The sequence below is a fragment of the Pseudophryne corroboree genome, chromosome 7, assembly GCF_028390025.1.
Source record: "Pseudophryne corroboree isolate aPseCor3 chromosome 7, aPseCor3.hap2, whole genome shotgun sequence".
NCBI lineage: Eukaryota > Metazoa > Chordata > Amphibia > Anura > Myobatrachidae > Pseudophryne > Pseudophryne corroboree.
The window spans coordinates 349,060,135-349,079,656 of NC_086450.1; positions in this window are offsets into that span (position 1 = coordinate 349,060,135).

The following is a 19,522-nucleotide window of genomic DNA, read 5'->3' on the forward strand; positions in this document are numbered from 1 at the left end:
GATTTTGACTATATAGTCAAAATCGCTCAGTTATATCGCTCCGTGTGTATGCACCTTTAGATATAGTGCAGCACATACAAAATGAACTTTCGAAATTCACAATCGGGTGCTCAATAAAATTTATGTTTCACCTTCCTACCTTAAAGGGCTAGACGGATTGGATTACGAGGAAAGGCTTACTAGGTTGAATATGTATACACTGGAAAAGAGGCGTCTAAGAGGAGACATTATTAACATCTTCAAATATGTAAAGGGGCATTACAAAGAGTTATCAGAGGAATTATTTATTAAAAGAACTCTGTTTAGGACACGTGGGCACTCGCTGAGGCTGGAGGAGAGAAAATTCCGCACGCAACGGAGGAAAGGCTTATTCACTGTTAGGGCAATAAGTATTTGGAATTCCTTGCCAGGGAAGGTGGTAATGGTGGACTCTGTAAATGCATTTAAAAGGGTATTGGATAAATTTCTGATTGAAAAGGATATCCAAGGTTACAACACATAAAATATTGAAGTTGTTAATCCCGGTGTGACGTGATTTGTAGTTGTTAACTGGTCATAAAACATTCTTCAGCAGGTACATTTAAATCAATTTAACTTAATACAAAATACAGGTTGAACGCGATGGGCATTTTGCCTCTATTCAACCTCGAATACTATGTTACTATGTTCCCAAAAGTAGCATTTTATTGCTAATAAAAAAGGCTCTTGTCGAAAATACAATGCTCCTTTGGCCACATCTATCGCTCATAATTTTTGATCCTGTAGTAAGATTAGAAAATGTTGGTGTAAATTGTTGTATTTATACTGGTTTTCTAATGTCCAGTTACCTAGGTCAGCTAAAGCGTTATTGTTTAAGAACGTCTCCTCCTGGGAAGACTAATTTAATGTGACACATTTGGTTAAAATGTAACAGTTATGGTTACGGTAGACAGAGCCGGCCCTAGCCAATTTGATGCCCTAGGCAAAATCGTGTCTGATGCCCCCTAGCACCACCGCTAGTCCTGCATGTGACCCAGCAACACTCAGGCAGTGAGGCCCACCGGGGAAGGGGGGGGGTTGCCCTGTGCGCCAGTACAACCCTGCATAATGCCACACAATAATGCCCCTTACACATATGCCCCACATTAGTAATGCCCATAATACACATCATTTCACACAGTAATGCACCTTACACATATGCCCCACATTAGCAATGCCCATAATACACATAATGCCACACAGTAATGCACCTTACATATATGCCTCACATTAGCAATGCCCATAATACACATAATGCCACACAGTAATGCACCTTACACATATGCCCCACATTAGTAATGCCCATAATACACATCATTTCACATAGTAATGGAGCTTACACATATGCCCCACATTAGTAATGCCCATAATACACATAACTCCACACAATAATGCACCTGACACATATGGCCCACATTAGTACTGCTATTAGCTTTTTTTTATAAAAATAAGAATTTACTTACCGATAATTCTATTTCTCATAGTCCGTAGTGGATGCTGGGACTCCGTCAGGACCATGGGGAATAGCGGGCTCCGCAGGAGACAGGGCACATCTAAAAAAGCTTTTAGGTCACATGGTGCGTACTGGCTCCTCCCCCTATGACCCTCCTCCAAGCCTCAGTTAGGTACTGTGCCCGGACGAGCGTACACAATAAGGAAGGATCTTGAATCCCGGGTAAGACTCATACCAGCCACACCAATCACACCGTACAACTTGTGATCTGAACCCAGTTAACAGTATGATAACACAAACGAAGTAGCCTCTGAACAGATGGCTCACAACAACAGTAATAACCCGATTTTTGTAACAATAACTATGTACAAGCATTGCAGACAATCCGCACTTGGGATGGGCGCCCAGCATCCACTACGGACTATGAGAAATAGAATTATCGGTAAGTAAATTCTTATTTTCTCTAACGTCCTAGTGGATGCTGGGACTCCGTCAGGACCATGGGGATTATACCAAAGCTCCCAAACGGGCGGGAGAGTGCGGATGACTCTGCAGCACCGAATGAGAGAACTCCAGGTCCTCTTTAGCCAGAGTATCAAATTTGTAAAATTTTACAAACGTGTTCTCCCCTGACCACGTAGCTGCTCGGCAAAGTTGTAATGCCGAGACTCCTCGGGCAGCCGCCCAGGATGAGCCCACTTTCCTTGTGGAATGGGCCTTTACAGATTTAGGCTGTGGCAGGCCTGCCACAGAATGTGCAAGTTGGATTGTACTACATATCCAACGTGCAATCGTCTGTTTAGACGCAGGAGCACCCAACTTGTTGGGTGCATACAATGTAAACAACGAGTCAGATTTTCTGACTCCAGCTGTCCTTGAAATATATATTTTTAATGCTCTGACAACGTCCAGTAACTTGGAGTCCTCCAAGTCGCTAGTAGCCGCAGGCACCACAATAGGCTGGTTCAAGTGAAATGCCGAAACCACCTTAGGGAGAAATTGAGGACGTGTCCTCAATTCTGCCCTGTCCGAATGGAATATCAGATATGGGCTTTTGTATGACAAAGCTGCCAACTCCGAAACTCTCCTGGCTGAAGCCAGGGCCAACAGCATGGTTACCTTCCATGTAAGGTATTTTAAATCTACCGATTTTAAAGGCTCAAACCAATGAGATTTGAGAAAATTTAGAACCACGTTCAAATCCCACGGTGCCACTGGAGGCACTATTGGGGGTTGTATATGTAGTACACCTTTGACAAAAGTTTGTACTTCAGGCACTGACGCCAATTCCTTCTGGAAGAAAATTGATAAGGCCGAAATTTGAACTTTAATGGACCCCAATTTGAGGCCCATAGACAATCCTGCTTGCAGGAAATGTAAGAATCGACCCAATTGAAATTCTTCCGTTGGAGCCTTCTTGGCCTCACACCACGCAACATATTTTCTCCAAATGCGGTGATAATGTTGTGCGGTCACTTCTTTCCTGGCTTTAATTAAAGTAGGAATAACTTCCTCAGGAATGCCCTTCTCTTTTAGAATCCGGCGTTCAACCGCCATGCCGTCAAACGCAGCCGCGGTAAGTCTTGGAACATACAAGGTCCCTGCTGAAGCAGATCCCTTCTTAGAGGTAGAGGCCACGGATCCTCCGTGAGCATCTCTTGAAGTTCCGGATACCAAGTTCTTCTTGGCCAGTCCGGAGCTACCAGTATTGTTCTTACTCCTCTTTTCCGTATAATTCTCAGTACCTTTGGTATGAGAGGCAGAGGAGGGAACACATACACTGACTGGTACACCCACGGTGTTACCAGAGCGTCCACAGCTATTGCCTGAGGGTCTCTTGACCTGGCGCAATACCTGTCCAATTTTTTGTTGAGGCGAGACGCCATCATGTCCACCTTTGGTTTTTCCTAACGGTTCACAATCATGTGGAAAACTTCTGGATGAAGTCCCCACTCTCCCGGGTGAAGGTCGTGTCTGCTGAGGAAATCTGCTTCCCAGTTGTCCACTCCCGGGATGAACACTGCTGACAGTGCTACGACATGATTCTCCGCCCAGCGCAGAATCCTTGCAGCTTCTGCCATTGCACTCCTGCTTCTCGTGCCGCCTTGTCGGTTTACGTGGGCGACTGCCGTGATGTTGTCGGACTGGATCAACACCGGCTGACCCTGAAGCAGCGATTTTGCCAGGCTTAGAGCATTGTAGATCGCTCTTAGCTCCAGTATATTTATGTGAAGAGACGTCTCCAGGTTTGACCACACGCCCTGGAAGTTTCTTCCCTTTGTGACTGCTCCCCAACCTCGTAGGCTGGCATCCGTAGTCACCAGGACCCAGTCCTGTATGCCGAATCTGCGGCCCACTAACAGATGGGCAGTCTGCAACCACCACAGGAGAGACAACCTTGTTCTCGGTGACAGTGTTATCCGCTGATGCATGTGCAGATGCGATCCGGACCATTTGTCCAGCAGATCCCACTGAAATGTTCGTGCATGGAATCTGCCGAATGGAATCGCTTCGTACGAAGCCACCATCTTTCCCAGGACTCTTGTGCATTGATGTACTGACACAGTTCCTGGTTGTAGGAGGTTCTTGACAAGTTCGGATAACTCCCTTGCTTTCTCTTCCGGGAGAAATACCTTTTTCTGAACCGTGTCCAGAATCATGCCCAGGAACAGCAGATGTGTTGTCGGGGTCAATTGAGATTTTGGAAGATTTAGAATCCACCCGTGTTGCTGAAGCACTACTTGTGTTAGCGCTACACCGACTTCCAGCTGTTCTCTGGACTTTGCCCTTATCAGGAGATCGTCCAAGTAAGGGATAATTAATACGCCTTTTCTTCGTAGAAGAACCATCATTTCGGTCATTACCTTGGTAAAGACCCGAGGGGCCGTGGACAACCCAAACGGCAGCGTTTGAAACTGATAATGACAGTCTTGTATCACGAACCTGAGATACCCTTGGTGTGAGGGGTAAATCGGGACATGTAGATAAGCATCTTTTATGTCCAAGGACACCATGAAGTCTCCTTCTTCCAGATTCGCTATCACTGCTCTGAGTGACTCCATCTTGAACTTGAATTTCTTTATGTACAGGTTCAAGGATTTCAGATTTAGAATAGGCCTTACCGAACCTTCCGGTTTCGGTACCACAAATAGTGTGGAATAATACCCCTTTCCCTGTTGTAGGAGGGGTACCTTGACTATCACCTGCTGAGAATACAGCTTGTGAATGGCTTCCAAAACCGACGTCCTTTCTGAGGGAGACGTTGGTAAAGCAGACTTTAGGAACCGGCGAGGGGGAGACCTTTCGAACTCCAGCATGTAACCCTGAGATACTATCTGCAGGACCCACGGGTCCACTTGTGAGTGAACCCATTGATTGCTGAAAATCTTGAGTCGACCCCCCACCGTTCCTGAGTCCGCTTGTAAAGCCCCAGCGTCATGCTGATGGCTTTGTAGAAGCCGGGGCGGGCTTCTGTTCCTGGGCAGGGGCTGCTTGCTGCCCTTTCTTACCCTTTCCTCTGCCTCGCGGCAGATAAGACTGTCCTTTTGGTCGCTTTTATAGGAGCGAAAGGACTGCGGCTGAAAAGACGGTGTCTTTTTCTGTTGGGAGGGGGTCTGAGGTAAAAAAGTGGATTTGCCGGCAGTTGCCGTGGCCACCAGGTCCGAAAGACCGACCCCAAACAATTCCTCTCCTTTATATGGCAATACTTCCATATGCCTCTTGGAATCCGCATCACCTGACCACTGTCGCGTCCATAAACTTCTTCTGGCAGATATGGACATCGCGCTTACTCTTGATGCTAGAGTACAAACATCCCTCTGAGCATCTCGCATATAAAGGAAAGCATCCTTTAATTGCTCTAGAGTCAATAAAATACTGTCCCTATCCAGGGTATCAATATTTTCAGTCAGAGAATCCAACCACACTACCCCAGCACTGCACATCCAGGCTGAGGCTATTGCCGGTCGCAGTATAACACCAGTATGTGTGTATATACTCTTCAGTGTAGTTTCCAGCCTCCTATCTGCTGGATCCTTGAGGGCGGCCGTATCAGGAGACGGCAACGCCACTTGCTTTGATAAACGTGTGAGCGCCTTATCCACCCTAGGGGGTGTTTCCCAGCGCGCCCTAACCTCTGGTGGGAAAGGGTATAATGCCAATAACTTCTTGGAAATTAGCAGTTTTCTATCGGGGTTAACCCACGCTTCATCACACACGTCATTCAATTCCTCTGATTCTGGAAAAAATACAGGTAGTTTTTTCACCCCCCACATAATACCCCTTTTTGAGGTACCAGCAGTATCAGAGATCTGCAAAGCCTCCTTCATTGCCGTGATCATATAACGTGTGGCCCTATTGGAAAATACGTTTGTTTCTTCACCGTCGACACTAGATTCATCTGTGTCGGTACCCGTGTCGACTGACTGAGGTAAAGGACGTTTTACAGCCCCTGACGGTGTCTGAGACGCCTGAACCGGTACTAACTGGTTTGCCGGGCGTCTTATTTCGTCAACTGACTTTTGTAATGTGCTGACATTATCACGTAATTCCATAACTAAAGCCATCCATTCCGGTGTCGACTCCCTAGGGGGTGACATTACCATCATCGGCAATTGCTCTGCCTCCACACCAACATCGTCCTCATACATGTCGACACACACGTACCGACACACAGCAGCCACACAGGGAATGCTCTAATCGAAGACAGGACCCCCTAGCCCTTTGGGGAGACAGAGGGAGAGTTTGCCAGCACACACCAAAAGCGCTATAAATGTATATAAACAACCCTAGAAGGTGTTGTTTACTATATATGCGCTCTTAATATATAAATATCGCCAATTTATGCCCCCCTTCTCTTTGTTACCCTGTTTCTGTAGTGCAGTGCAGGGGAGAGACCTGGGAGCCTTCCTCACCAGCGGAGCTGAGCAGGAAAATGGCGCTGAGTGCTGAGGAGAATAAGCTCCGCCCCTTTTTCGGCGGGCTTTTCCCCGGTTTTTAAGAAACTGGCCTGGGTTAAAATACATACATATAGCCTTAATGGCTATATGTGATGTATTTATTTTGCCACTAAAGGTAATTATATTGCTGCCCAGGGCGCCCCCAGCAGCGCCCTGCACCCTCCGTGACTGAGTCAGTGAGCCGTGTGACAACAATGGCGCACAGCTGCCGTGCTGTGCGCTACCTTCAAGAAGACTGAGGAGTCTTCTGCCGCCTGCTTTCCGGACCTCCGTTCTGCCGTCTCTTCAGCGTCTGTAAGGGGGATCGGCGGCGCGGCTCCGGGACGAACCCCAGGCTGACCTGTGTTCCGACTCCCTCTGGAGCTAAGTGTCCAGTAGCCTAAGACTCCAATCCATCCTGCACGCTGGTGAGTTGGAAATCTCTCCCCTAAGTCCCTCGATGCAGTGATCCTGTTGCCAGCAGGAATCACTGAGATTGAAACCTAAAAAAAAACTTTTCTAAACAGCTCTTTAGGAGAGCCACCTAGATTGCACCCTCTCGGACGGGCACAAAAACCTAACTGAGGCTTGGAGGAGGGTCATAGGGGGAGGAGCCAGTACGCACCATGTGACCTAAAAGCTTTTTTAGATGTGCCCTGTCTCCTGCGGAGCCCGCTATTCCCCATGGTCCTGACGGAGTCCCAGCATCCACTAGGACGTTAGAGAAACTTACTTTTGCTTGCTGGCGTGCTTGCAGTCAGTGTGTACGCCCATGCAGCTCCCTGGATCTGTGACTGCATTTTGTGAGATGGGGGTGGCAAGATGGGTGTTACCTCACAGAGTATGCCGTCCTTTGCAAGCCTCACCGTTTATTTTCGCTTGCTGGTTGGAAACAGATAGCAGCAATGTCCAGATACTGCCACACTTGCTGGTTATACAAAAAGACCAGTATCAAACATGTAGCAACTGTCCATTCTCTTTACGGTTCAGTGTGTTTGCTGGAGTCTGTTACTCCCGGCAACTGTGTGCCCTTTATTTTATACTGTGGGAGCGATATGCTCTGCCCTCCAGTCTGACGTGTCTGAAAGTCACGCTGCACTGATGTTTCATATAGAAATAGTGCAACGCAACTTACTGACCACGTTAAAGTACTGGATGGCAGGGGGATTTTACAGCATGGGCTGACTAAGAAATAAAGTGTGGGGAGAACACTGCTCATGTTATATCCCTGCAGACACCTGGGGTTTTAAGGGACACACACAGGAAGGCAGGGTCTCCCTCCCCCATGTGCACAAGCAGTATAGATGATGACAGATTTATGTGAAGCAGTCTTCCAAAATACACATGTGGTATCATAAGGAGCCATCCAGTAATAACCTTATATAGTCAGTGAAAATGTCACAGGTCCAGGAATTGCAGTTACCAGGCTTCTACTGTCTGAGGTCTCACAAGTCAGGGGCATTCAAGCATGTCCGAGAGAGTTTAAGGGACTGTGTGCATTCTATTTGACAAATGTAAACAGCAGTGTATACAAGTACTGATTGAATACATTGGGAAAGTAACAGTTTGCAGACTGTCCTCCAAGCATAAGATACTGCAGGGACATGCTTGGATGCCCCTAGATATGCTTGGATGCCCTAGGCAAATGCCTAGTGTGCCTATAGCTAAGGCCAGCTTTGACGGTAGATAAGCAAGTCATCTTAAGGCATGGAATAATTAGCACTGCCCCTTCGTCGGTTTTCTTTTCACAAAATATGGGTGTCTGTCACTAGCTTAGCCACTCAAATACAGAAACAGATCTGGAAGGTTTTTGAAAACACTACTTGGTTTTTGGTTCACAAATTAAATTAGTAGAGTTGGGTTGTAGACCTATGGGAACCTCTGCCTGTTTCTGTATTGAGTTGCTTAAATGTCACGCAGTTTTATCTGTGTTGTCTGTGCGCCTCTTCCCCTTTCTCTTTTCTTTTCTCTCTTTACTTTTTTATCTTTCTCTCTAAGGGGCTGATTCAGACCTGATCGGTGCTGTGCATGTTCGCACAGCAATGATCAGGTCCGAACTGCGCATGCGCCAGCACATGCCAGATAGACGACGGCTGTCATAGCCCAGCGATCGCCTCTGCCTGATTGACAGGCAGAGGCAGTCGCTGGGCGGGCCGGAAGTGTTTACCCGCTGTTTAGGGGGCGCGGTCAGGGCAACGCAGGCATGCCCGGACTGTTGAGGGGGCGGGCGGCAGCGGCTGTGTGACATCACAGGCAGCCGCTGCGACCCGGGCAGCGACGAGTACCTACCTGCCAGCGCGCAGGAGCTGCGCTGGCTGGGAGCTGCGCTGGGTGGGGGCTACTCCTGAAGTACAAAAGCATCGCCGCTGTGGCTTCTAAATCCACCTGGACCAGCCGTGGCACCTCCTCCAGCCGATCCTCCATTGTATTCACCACCGACCATCAAGCTCAAACTTGTCCATTTAGAAACAATGCGACCCAGCAGGACCTCACTAGAATGAGATTATAGATGAATCTCCTACAGGACAAAGAAGACTTTATAAAAGCATTGTGGGCAACCCCATATACTAACAGATAATATATTACATGTAGGATTATACTAAGCATAAACATAAATATTGGAAAAACATAAATAATACCTAAGCTGGGCAAGCAGAGCCCTAGATATTCTAAATAGCCAAAAGGGGCATGGCCTTGCTGCAATGGGCGTGGCCTTGCAGGAAAAGACTACCTTACGCCCCTTACACATTATGCCACACACCGTAATGCCCCGTATAACATTAAGTGCCCCTTACACCTTATTATGCCTCACACAATATTGCCCCTTACACCATATTATGCCATACACAGTAATGCCCAGGACACTGCAGTAGATTATGCCCCATTCAGTAATGCCCAGGCCACCAGATTATGCACCACATAGTAATGCCTAGGACATTAGATTATGCCCCACAGTATGGCCACCTACTTTTAAAATTCCTGCTCATTGTCAGGGGTTTCTTCTTGCCTCGGGCCACCTCCCACTTTGCGCAGGTAGTCACTATAATCACTGCAGCATCTCCCTCTGTGTGTCAGCACTTCTGGGTACCGCTGTTTGCACCTTTCCCTTTTAGTTACTAGAGCCCCCTAGCATCTGTCTCCTGTTCAACCATTTTGGGTGGGACACTTTCAGCAGTATTCCATGAGGATGGCTAGACCACATGGAATACTGCTGCAGACACTGGTTGCGGTGCTCTCTGCGTTTGGACGGCTCGCATGGCCCTAGAAATGGCCATGTGGGCAAGAAGGGATTGCCCAGTAGGCTAAACCTTTGTGGACAATGACATTCAAAAACAGCCATTTCACATATGGAGAGAAATGGGCGAGATCTATCTGCCTCAGAAGTGATCGGCACACGCGCAGTTTGCTAAAATTTGCTAGATGAGGCTGCATGTGGTCCTGCATGTGACTTACTATCTTTGCACTCTCAGCATATGAAGAAAGAAAATGTGGCTGCTAAGAAAAATCTAGAAAATAAAAAGTACAGATGTGTCCTCATATACTGAGCATCTTAGCGTGAGATGTCCAGCACAACTGAGATGTCCTGAGATGAGTTGCATATCATATTTTTTTTATAATGGGTACAGTGTGTGTACACGGGCCTCTTACTCCAGGGGGCCCACACCCCTCATCCTGCACCAATTTCTTGAATACTTACCCCTCCGGAGTTCTGTGCTTTTGGCAGCAGTGCTGCAAAAATCACCAGAAAAATGGAGTGGTGACCATTTTGCCGGTGATTTGCACATGCACAATAGAGAAATCAACCAGGAAAATGGCCACTGTGCCATTTTCCCAGAAATCTGTGCATGTGCATTAGAATCTCAGCCCTCTAGTGCTCAGACTCTACAGCTCTGCCGGCAGAGAGGAATGCAGGGGTAAACGCAAGATTTTTGGAAGAAGAGGGGGGTCTCCCAGTGTTTCCGCTCCCACCACAGCATCTCATGCCAGTGTCCCCGCTCCTCTCGCATAATCTCCCCAGTGTTGCCGCTCCCTCCGCAGATTCTCCAAGTGACTGCCCCCCGCAGTATCTCCCCAGTGTCCCCACTCCCTCCGTAGCCTCTTCCAGTGCCAGCTACCCTTCCCCTTGCAGCATCTCCCCAGCCCCCCCCCCCCCCCCCCGCCCGCAGCATCTCCACAGCTCTCCATATATTAAAAGAAAAATAAATTGGTCTGTCTGCGTGCGCCACTGGAATGGCCCAGATAGAGGAGGCTGCACACGAGCCTCCTCCTCTGCGATGTTTGGTGCTTTGCGAATGACCCAGACTCACAGTATGCATGTGCAGTGATTGACAATCTACTACCATTTGGGGATGGGGAATTGGTGGCAATGGCTGCCATTTCCCAAAACAGACATGTGTCACCTCCAAGATTTCCTGGCCTTTTTGTAGGAACTTGTCAGCTTGCTGGACCCCATGGTATCGCAGGTGATTTGATGCTGTGTCCATGGACCACTACTGAGAGCAGGGTACCTCTACTTATATCAGACACCTCCTGCTGCATTACCATATTAGTGCTAACACTGCTGCTTCCATGTAAGCAACATGGATATAATATCCAGCCACGGGCCAGACGTGATTAAGTCCAAGCTGGCCGGAGGTGCAGGTTCCCTGCCAAACTCAGATATTTTTTTAAAGTGGTAATCATGTACAAGGCAAAACCATGCCTTGTAAATGAGAGCTGCTGTAAAAAAACATCTGAGTTCTGCCGGGAACCGGCACCTCCGGCCAGCTCGGACTTCAGTATATCCTGACCTCCATCTGAATCTATGAATGTGAGTTGTGTAGCTAGTTCACTTTCACAAACTCACAACTAATTGAATTGACCCCTCAAAGTAAAATATGTTTTGGAAGCCTCAGCTGCAGTACATGAAATATATTGTGTTACATTTCTTGTTTTTTTTTTCCTCCGGTTGCTTTAAATCTTCGTATTTTCATATTCATTATGTTCTGTCCATCTCAGTGCTGTGGTGACCCACTTCATCCCTGGACTACTGGACTTTCTCATTTACCTCATAGGGAATAGTCTCACCACTGTTTGGCTTAGATTTATTCTGAATGATGGAACATTAGTAAGACTATTTCTGGTTCTTATATTTCCTTAAATCCTTTGACATAGTTGCCAACATTTGAATATAATTTCCACAGTTCCTTTGAAGCAAGAAGATGCATTTAAGCAAGTCACATAAATTGGGCTTGGAGTAAATATGAGTCATATTTGACAGCACTCTTACTATTGTAAATGAAATACATTACTTTGTATTGTCTAAATCACATATAAAAAGCAAAACATGTAAAATAAGGACAACACATTGTTAGCAAAAAGATTGAAAATACGCTGTGCCATTAAGTTCAACCTTTTAGACATTCTGTTTGAGTTAGTATGAGGAATAAATGAGAAAATAACTGTTTTTGTAACTTTTGAGCACTGACCCTATACCAATTACAATGACAGACTTGATGGTGATCTTTGTTCATATCTAATGCTGTATAGTTGTCAACATCGAAAACTTATTTATCCAAATGATCAAAACAAATTAGGCATGGTAAAATGAAATACCTTATATTGACAAGGGGCCTAATTAATATTTGTACGCAAACCCGATCGTTTGCGTGCAAATCCGATGTTTGGGAGTCTGCAGAGGCGCAAGACCCATTTTGCGCATAAGCAGAACGGGTTTTGTGATGTTGTGATGTCACTCACAGTCCCGTCAGCTGCAGCATGATTAACATGCTGCAGGGTTTCAAGGGACGGAGCAGGGCTGCACCCAGCAGTGTTCTACAAAATGGGGGCATGTTGCGTGATGGGTCAAGTGTCTACGTCATTGGACGCAGACTTTCTGGACATGGGTGTCCAGATATTACGGCCAGCCTTAGTAAGTTCAGCTTCCACAGGCTGGCCGGTGCCTGTGACCAATGTGACCAATGGTCCCGATAGTGATCCAAAGCTAGCTATCTCCTACAGACACCTTCTGCTGCACTCAAATTTTAATTAGACAGGACTGCACAGCCATTTCCATGCGGCTGTGCTATTCCATACAAATATGATTTGAGCCCAATGATAGGAAAGTACACAGAACAGCCAAATTATAGGAGCAATTTTATATTTATATAATATATATATATATATATATATATATACAGTAGCGGATCTTGCCACGGGCAAGCAGGACTTTTGCCCGGGGCGCCGCCATCCGGAGGGCGCCGCACCATGGCAAGATCCGCTGCTGCTGTGGTGCCCCCCGCTGCCGCTGCCCTGTGAAGGAAAACTAGACGCTACGCGTCTAGTTTCCCTTCATGGGCTGCCCGCTGTGAAGGGAAACTAGACGCTACGCGTCTAGTTTCCCTTCCTGGAGAGGACCTTTGCTGTAATGATGTGCGGTGCGCGTTGACGTCATCGCGCACCGCACAGCAAAGGTCCTCTCCACGAAGGGAACTAGACGCTTAGCGTCTAATTTTCCTTCGTGGAGAGGACCTTTGCTGTGCGGTGCGCGATGACATCATCGCGCACCGCACATCCTACTACAGTACAAGGGGGGCGTAACTGACCATGCCCCCTGTATGAAGCCACACCCCCTAATGCCGCCCGTGGTGCAAGAAGCCCCGGAACCGGCCCTGTATATATATATATATATATATATATATATATACATACAGTCTCCATCTCTTTCTCTTTCCTCCTGCCCCTCTTCAACAACCCGCCCCCCAACCCACCTTACTTTTCTTCTCCTCTTTTTTCCTGGCCTTCTGCTATTACTCTCTCTTTTATCAGCACTTACTTTTATAATATAGATTATTCTAAGCATGGCATTACCTTTTTTTTTTCATCTATACTATTGTACTTTTGATTATGCAAGTAGCAAAATAAAATTTTGTACGCTAAACACAAAAAATGATTATTATTATTATTATTATTATTATTATTATTATAGTAGCATTCTTATTTTAAACTTGATGAGAATATTTGGACCACCTTATTAATGTGGAATGTAGTGTAAATTGTCCAGGCGATATCCTATTTCAGATGTAGCAATTTGAAACAAGCTAACTGGTTATATACTGAAATGAGATAACTTTAAAAGGCAAAGCAAGGATTCCATTGGTGGTAATCTTGGTGGTAATCTTGGTGGTAATCATGCTGATCTTTCTCCCAAGCACAGTATATCCTATTAAACTGTCTATATCACTATTAGGATATCCACATCAAAAACCCATACTTACTGTAACGCTCTGTATGCATAGTGTTAGGGAATCCAGTTCAGAAAACACAGCGCGTCCCATTGTGCTGCAGAAATTCTTTGTTGGAATGCCCAAAATGTACCCGTTTCTTTAACAATATTGTGATTTTATCAGGGGTAATGCTGAACTCAGATTAAATCCTCACTGACCGATAATAAATTGCATACAATCAGTTATTAGTTGATTGCATTTGTTGCTTTGCATAATGATAAATCATACAAAAAATTGTTAAATAAAGATAATTACAAAATTGGTTTTACTCCAATGATATTTATGCTCCAATGATATTTATGATAAACCATAACAAATATACTGTATTATGCACAAAGTTTGAAAAAACAAATAGAGTGAAATAAAACAAAACTGGGCCTAAATTAATAATACAAATAATACACTATGGGGGTCATTCCGAGTTGTTCGCTCTGTATTTTTCTTTGCATCGCTGCGATTTTCCGCTAAATGCGCATGCGCAATGTTCGCACTGCGACTGCGCCAAGTAAATTTGCTATGTAGTTAGGTATTTTACTAACGGCATTACAAGGTTTTTTCTTCGTTCTGGTGATCGTAGTGTGATTGACAGGAAGTGGGTGTTTCTGGGCGGAAACTGGCCGTTTTATGGGAGTGTGTGAAAAAACGCTACCGTTTCTGGGAAAAACGCGGGAGTGGCTGGAGAAACGGAGGAGTGTCTGGGCGAACGCTGGGTGTGTTTGTGACGTCAAACCAGGAACGACAAGCACTGAACTGATCGCAGATGCCGAGTAAGTTTGAAGCTACTCAGAAACTGCTAAGAAGTGTCTATTCGCAATTTTGCTAATCTTTCGTTCGCAATTTTGATAAGCTAAGATTCACTCCCAGTAGGCGGCGGCTTAGCGTGTGCAAAGCTGCTAAAAGCAGCTTGCGAGCAAACAACTCGGAATGACCACCTATATCATCATCTAGTAGAAGAAACATGTAAAGCATGTCACCAGACAACACATCCACAGGAAAAGCATGTCACCAGACAACACATCCACAGGAAAAGCATGTCACCAGACAACACATCCACAGGAAAAGCATGTCACCAGACAACACATCCACAGGAAAAGCATGTCACCAGACAACACATCCACAGGAAAAGCATGTCACCAGACAACACATCCACAGGAAAAGCATGTCACCAGACAACACATCCACAGGAAAAGCATGTCACTAGACAACACATCCACAAACGTGAAAAGCTGTCACCAGACAACACATCCACAGGAAAAGCATGTCACAAAACAATACATCCACAGGAAAAGCATGTCACCAGACAACACATCCACAGGAAAAGCATGTCACCAGACAACACATCCACAGGAAAAGCATGTCACCAGACAACACATCCACAAGCGTGAAAAGCATGTCACCAGACAACACATCCACAGGAAAAGCATGTCACCAGACAACACATCCACAGGAAAAGCATGTCACCAGACAACACATCCACAGGAAAAGCATGTCACCAGACAACACATCCACAGGAAAAGCATGTCACCAGACAACACATCCACAGGAAAAGCATGTCACTAGACAACACATCCACAAACGTGAAAAGCTGTCACCAGACAACACATCCACAGGAAAAGCATGTCACCAGACAACACATCCACAGGAAAAGCATGTCACCAGACAACACATCCACAGGAAAAGCATGTCACCAGACAACACATCCACAGGAAAAGCATGTCACCAGACAACACATCCACAGGAAAAGCATGTCACCAGACAACACATCCACAGGAAAAGCATGTCACCAGACAACACATCCACAGGAAAAGCATGTCACCAGACAACACATCCACAGGAAAAGCATGTCACCAGACAAAACATCCATAGGAAAAGCATGTCACCAGACAACACATCCACAAACGTGAAAAGCATGTCACCAGACAACACATCCATAGGAAAAGCATGTCACCAGACAACACATCCACAGGAAAAGCATGTCACCAGACAACACATCCACAGGAAAAGCATGTCACCAGACAACACATCCATAGGAAAAGCATGTCACGAGACAACACATCCACAAACGTTAAAAGCATGTCACCAGACAACACATCCACAAGCGTGAAAAGCTGTCACCAGACAACACATCCACAAGCGTGAAAAGCATGTCATCAGACAACACATCCACAGGAAAAGCATGTCACCAGTCAACACATCCATAGGAAAAGCATGTCACCAGACAACACATCCACAAACGTTAAAAGCGTGTCACCAGACAACACATCCACAAGCGTGAAAAGCTGTCACCAGACAACACATCCACAAGCGTGAAAAGCATGTCACCAGACAACACATCCACAGGAAAAGCATGTCACCAGACAACACATCCACAGGAAAAGCATGTCACTAGACAACACATCCACAAACGTGAAAAGCATGTCACAAGATAACACATCCACAAGCGTTAAAAGCATGTCACCAGACAACACATCCACAAGCATGAAAAGCATGTCACCAGACAACACATCCACAGGAAAAGCATGTCACCAGACAACACATCCACAGGAAAAGCATGTCACCAGACAACACATCCACAAACGTGAAAAGTATGTCACTAGATAACACATCCACAAGCGTGAAAAGCATGTCACTAGACAACACATCTACAAACGTGAAAAGCATGTCACCAGACAACACATCCACAGGAAAAGCATGTCACCAGACAACACATCCACAGGAAAAGCATGTCACCAGACAACACATCCACAGGAAAAGCATGTCACCAGACAACACGTCCACAAGCGTGAAAAGCATGTCACCAGACAATACATCCACAGGAAAAGCATGTCACTAGACAACACATCCACAAACGTGAAAAGCATGTCACTAGATTACACATCCACAAGCGTGAAAAGCATGTCACCAGACAACACATCCACAGGAAAAGCATGACACTAGACAACACATCCACAAACGTGAAAAGCATGTCACCAGACAACACATCCACAAGCGTGAAAAGCATGTCACCAGACAACACATCTACAAGCGTGAAAAGTTGTTACCAGACAACACATCCACAAGCGTGAAAAGCATGTCACCAGACAACACATTCACAAACGTGAAAAGCATGTCACCAGACAACACATCCACAAGCGTGAAAAGCTGTCACCAGACAACACATCCACAAGCGTGAAAAGCATGTCACCAGACAACACATCCACAGGAAAAGCATGTCACCAGACAACACATCCACAAGCGTGAAAAGCATGTCACCAGACAACACATCCACAGGAAAAGCATGTCACCAGACAACACATCCACAGGAAAAGCATGTCACCAGACAACACATCCACAAGCGTGAAAAGCATGTCACCAGACAACACATTCACAGGAAAAGCATGTCACTAGACAACACATCCACAAACGTGAAAAACATGTCACTACATAACACATCCACTAGCGTGAAAAGCCTGTCACTAGACAACACATCCACAGGCGTGAAAAGCATGTCACCAGACAACACATCCACAAGCGTGAAAAGCTGTCACCAGACAACACATCCACAAAAGTGAAAAGCATGTCACCAGACAACACATCCACAAGCGTGAAAAGTTGTTACCAGACAACACATCCACAAGCGTGAAAAGCATGTCACCAGACAACACATCCACAAACGTGAAAAGCATGTCACCAGACAACACATCCACAAGCGTGAAAAGCATGTCACCAGACAACACATCTACAAGCGTGAAAAGTTGTTACCAGACAACACATCCACAAGTGTGAAAAGCTGTCACCAGACAACACATCCACAAGCGTGAAAAGCTGTCACCAGACAACACATCCACAAGCGTGAAAAGCAAGTCACCAGACAACACATCCACAGGAAAAGCATGTCACCAGACAACACATCCACAAACGTGAAAAGCATGTCACTAGACAACACATCCACAAGCGTGAAGAGCATGTCACCAGACAACACATCCACAGGAAAAGCATGTCACTAGACAACACATCCACAAACGTGAAAAGCATGTCACTAGACAACACATCCACAAGCGTGAAAAGCATGTCACCAGACAACACATCCACAAACGTGAAAAGCATGTCACCAGACAACACATCCACAAGCGTGAAAAGCTGTCACCAGACAACACATGCACAAGCGTGAAAGGCATGTCACCAGACAACACATCCACAGGAAAAGCATGTCACCAGACAACACATCCAGAAACGTGAAAAGCATGTCACCAGACAACACAACCACAAGCGTGAAAAGCATGTCACCAGACAATACATCCACAGGAAAAGCATGTCACCAGACAACACATCCACAGGAAAAGCATGTCACTAGACAACACATCCACAAACGTGAAAAGCATGGCCCTCATTCCGAGTTGATCGGTCGCAAGGCGAATTTAGCAGAGTTACACACGCTTAGTCTACGCCTACTGGGAGTGTATCTTAGCATCTTAAAAGTGCGAACGAAGTTTACGCAATATTGCGAACAAAAAAAACTTAGCAGTTTTAGAGTAGCTCCAGACTTACTCTGCCTGTGCGATCAGTTCAGTGCTTGTCGTTCCTGGTTTGACGTCACAAACACTCCCAGCGTTCGCCCAGACACTCCCCCGTTTCTCCGGCCACTCCTGCGTTTTTTCCGGAAACGGTAGCGTTTTCAGCCACACGCCCATAAAACGCCGTGTTTCCGCCCTGTAACACCCATTTCCTGTCAATCACACTACGTTCGCCGGTGCGAACAAAAAGCCGTGAGTAAAAATCCTTTCTTCATAGCAGAATTACTTAGCGCAGTCGCAGTGCGAACATTGCGCATGCGCTCTAAGCTGATTTTCACTGCGATGCGAAAAAAAAGAACGAGCGAACGACTCGGAATGAGGGCCCATGTCACTAGATAACACATCCACAAATGTGAAAAGCATGTCACCAGACAACACATCCACAAGCGTGAAAAGCATGTCACCAGACAACACATCCACAAGCGTGAAAAGTTGTTACCAGACAACACATCCACAAGCTTGAAAAGCATGTTACCAGACAACACATCCACAAACGTGAAAAGCATGTCACCAGACAACACATCCACAAGCGTGAAAAGCTGTCACCAGACAACACATTCACAAGCGTGAAAAGCATGTCACCAGGCAACACATCCACAGGAAAAGCATGTCACCAGACAACACATCCACAAGCGTGAAAAGCATGTCATCAGACAACACATCCACTGGAAAAGCATGTCACTAGACAACACATCCACAGGAAAAGCATGTCACTAGATAACACATCCACAGGAAAAGCATGTCACCAGACAACACATCCACAAGCGTGAAAAGCATGTCACCAGACAACACATCCACAGGAAAAGCATGTCACTAGACAGCACATCCACAAACGTGAAAAACATGTCACTAGATAACACATCCACTAGCGTGAAAAGCCTGTCACTAGACAACACATCCACAGGCGTGAAAAGCATGTCACCAGACAACACATCCACAAGCGTGAAAAGCTGTCACCAGACAACACATCCACAAAAGTGAAAATCATGTCACCAGACAACACATCCACAAGCGTGAAAAGTTGTCACCAGACAACACATCCACACTCGTGAAAAGCATGTCACCAGACAACACATCCACAAACGTGAAAAGCTGTCACCAGACAACACATCCACAAGCGTGAAAAGTTGTTACCAGACAACACATCCACAAACGTGAAAAGCATGTCACCAGACAACACATCCACAGGAAAAGCATGTCACTAGACAACACATCCACAAACGTGAAAAGCATGTCACTAGACAACACATCCACAAGCGTGAAAAGTTGTTACCAGACAACACATCCACAAGCGTA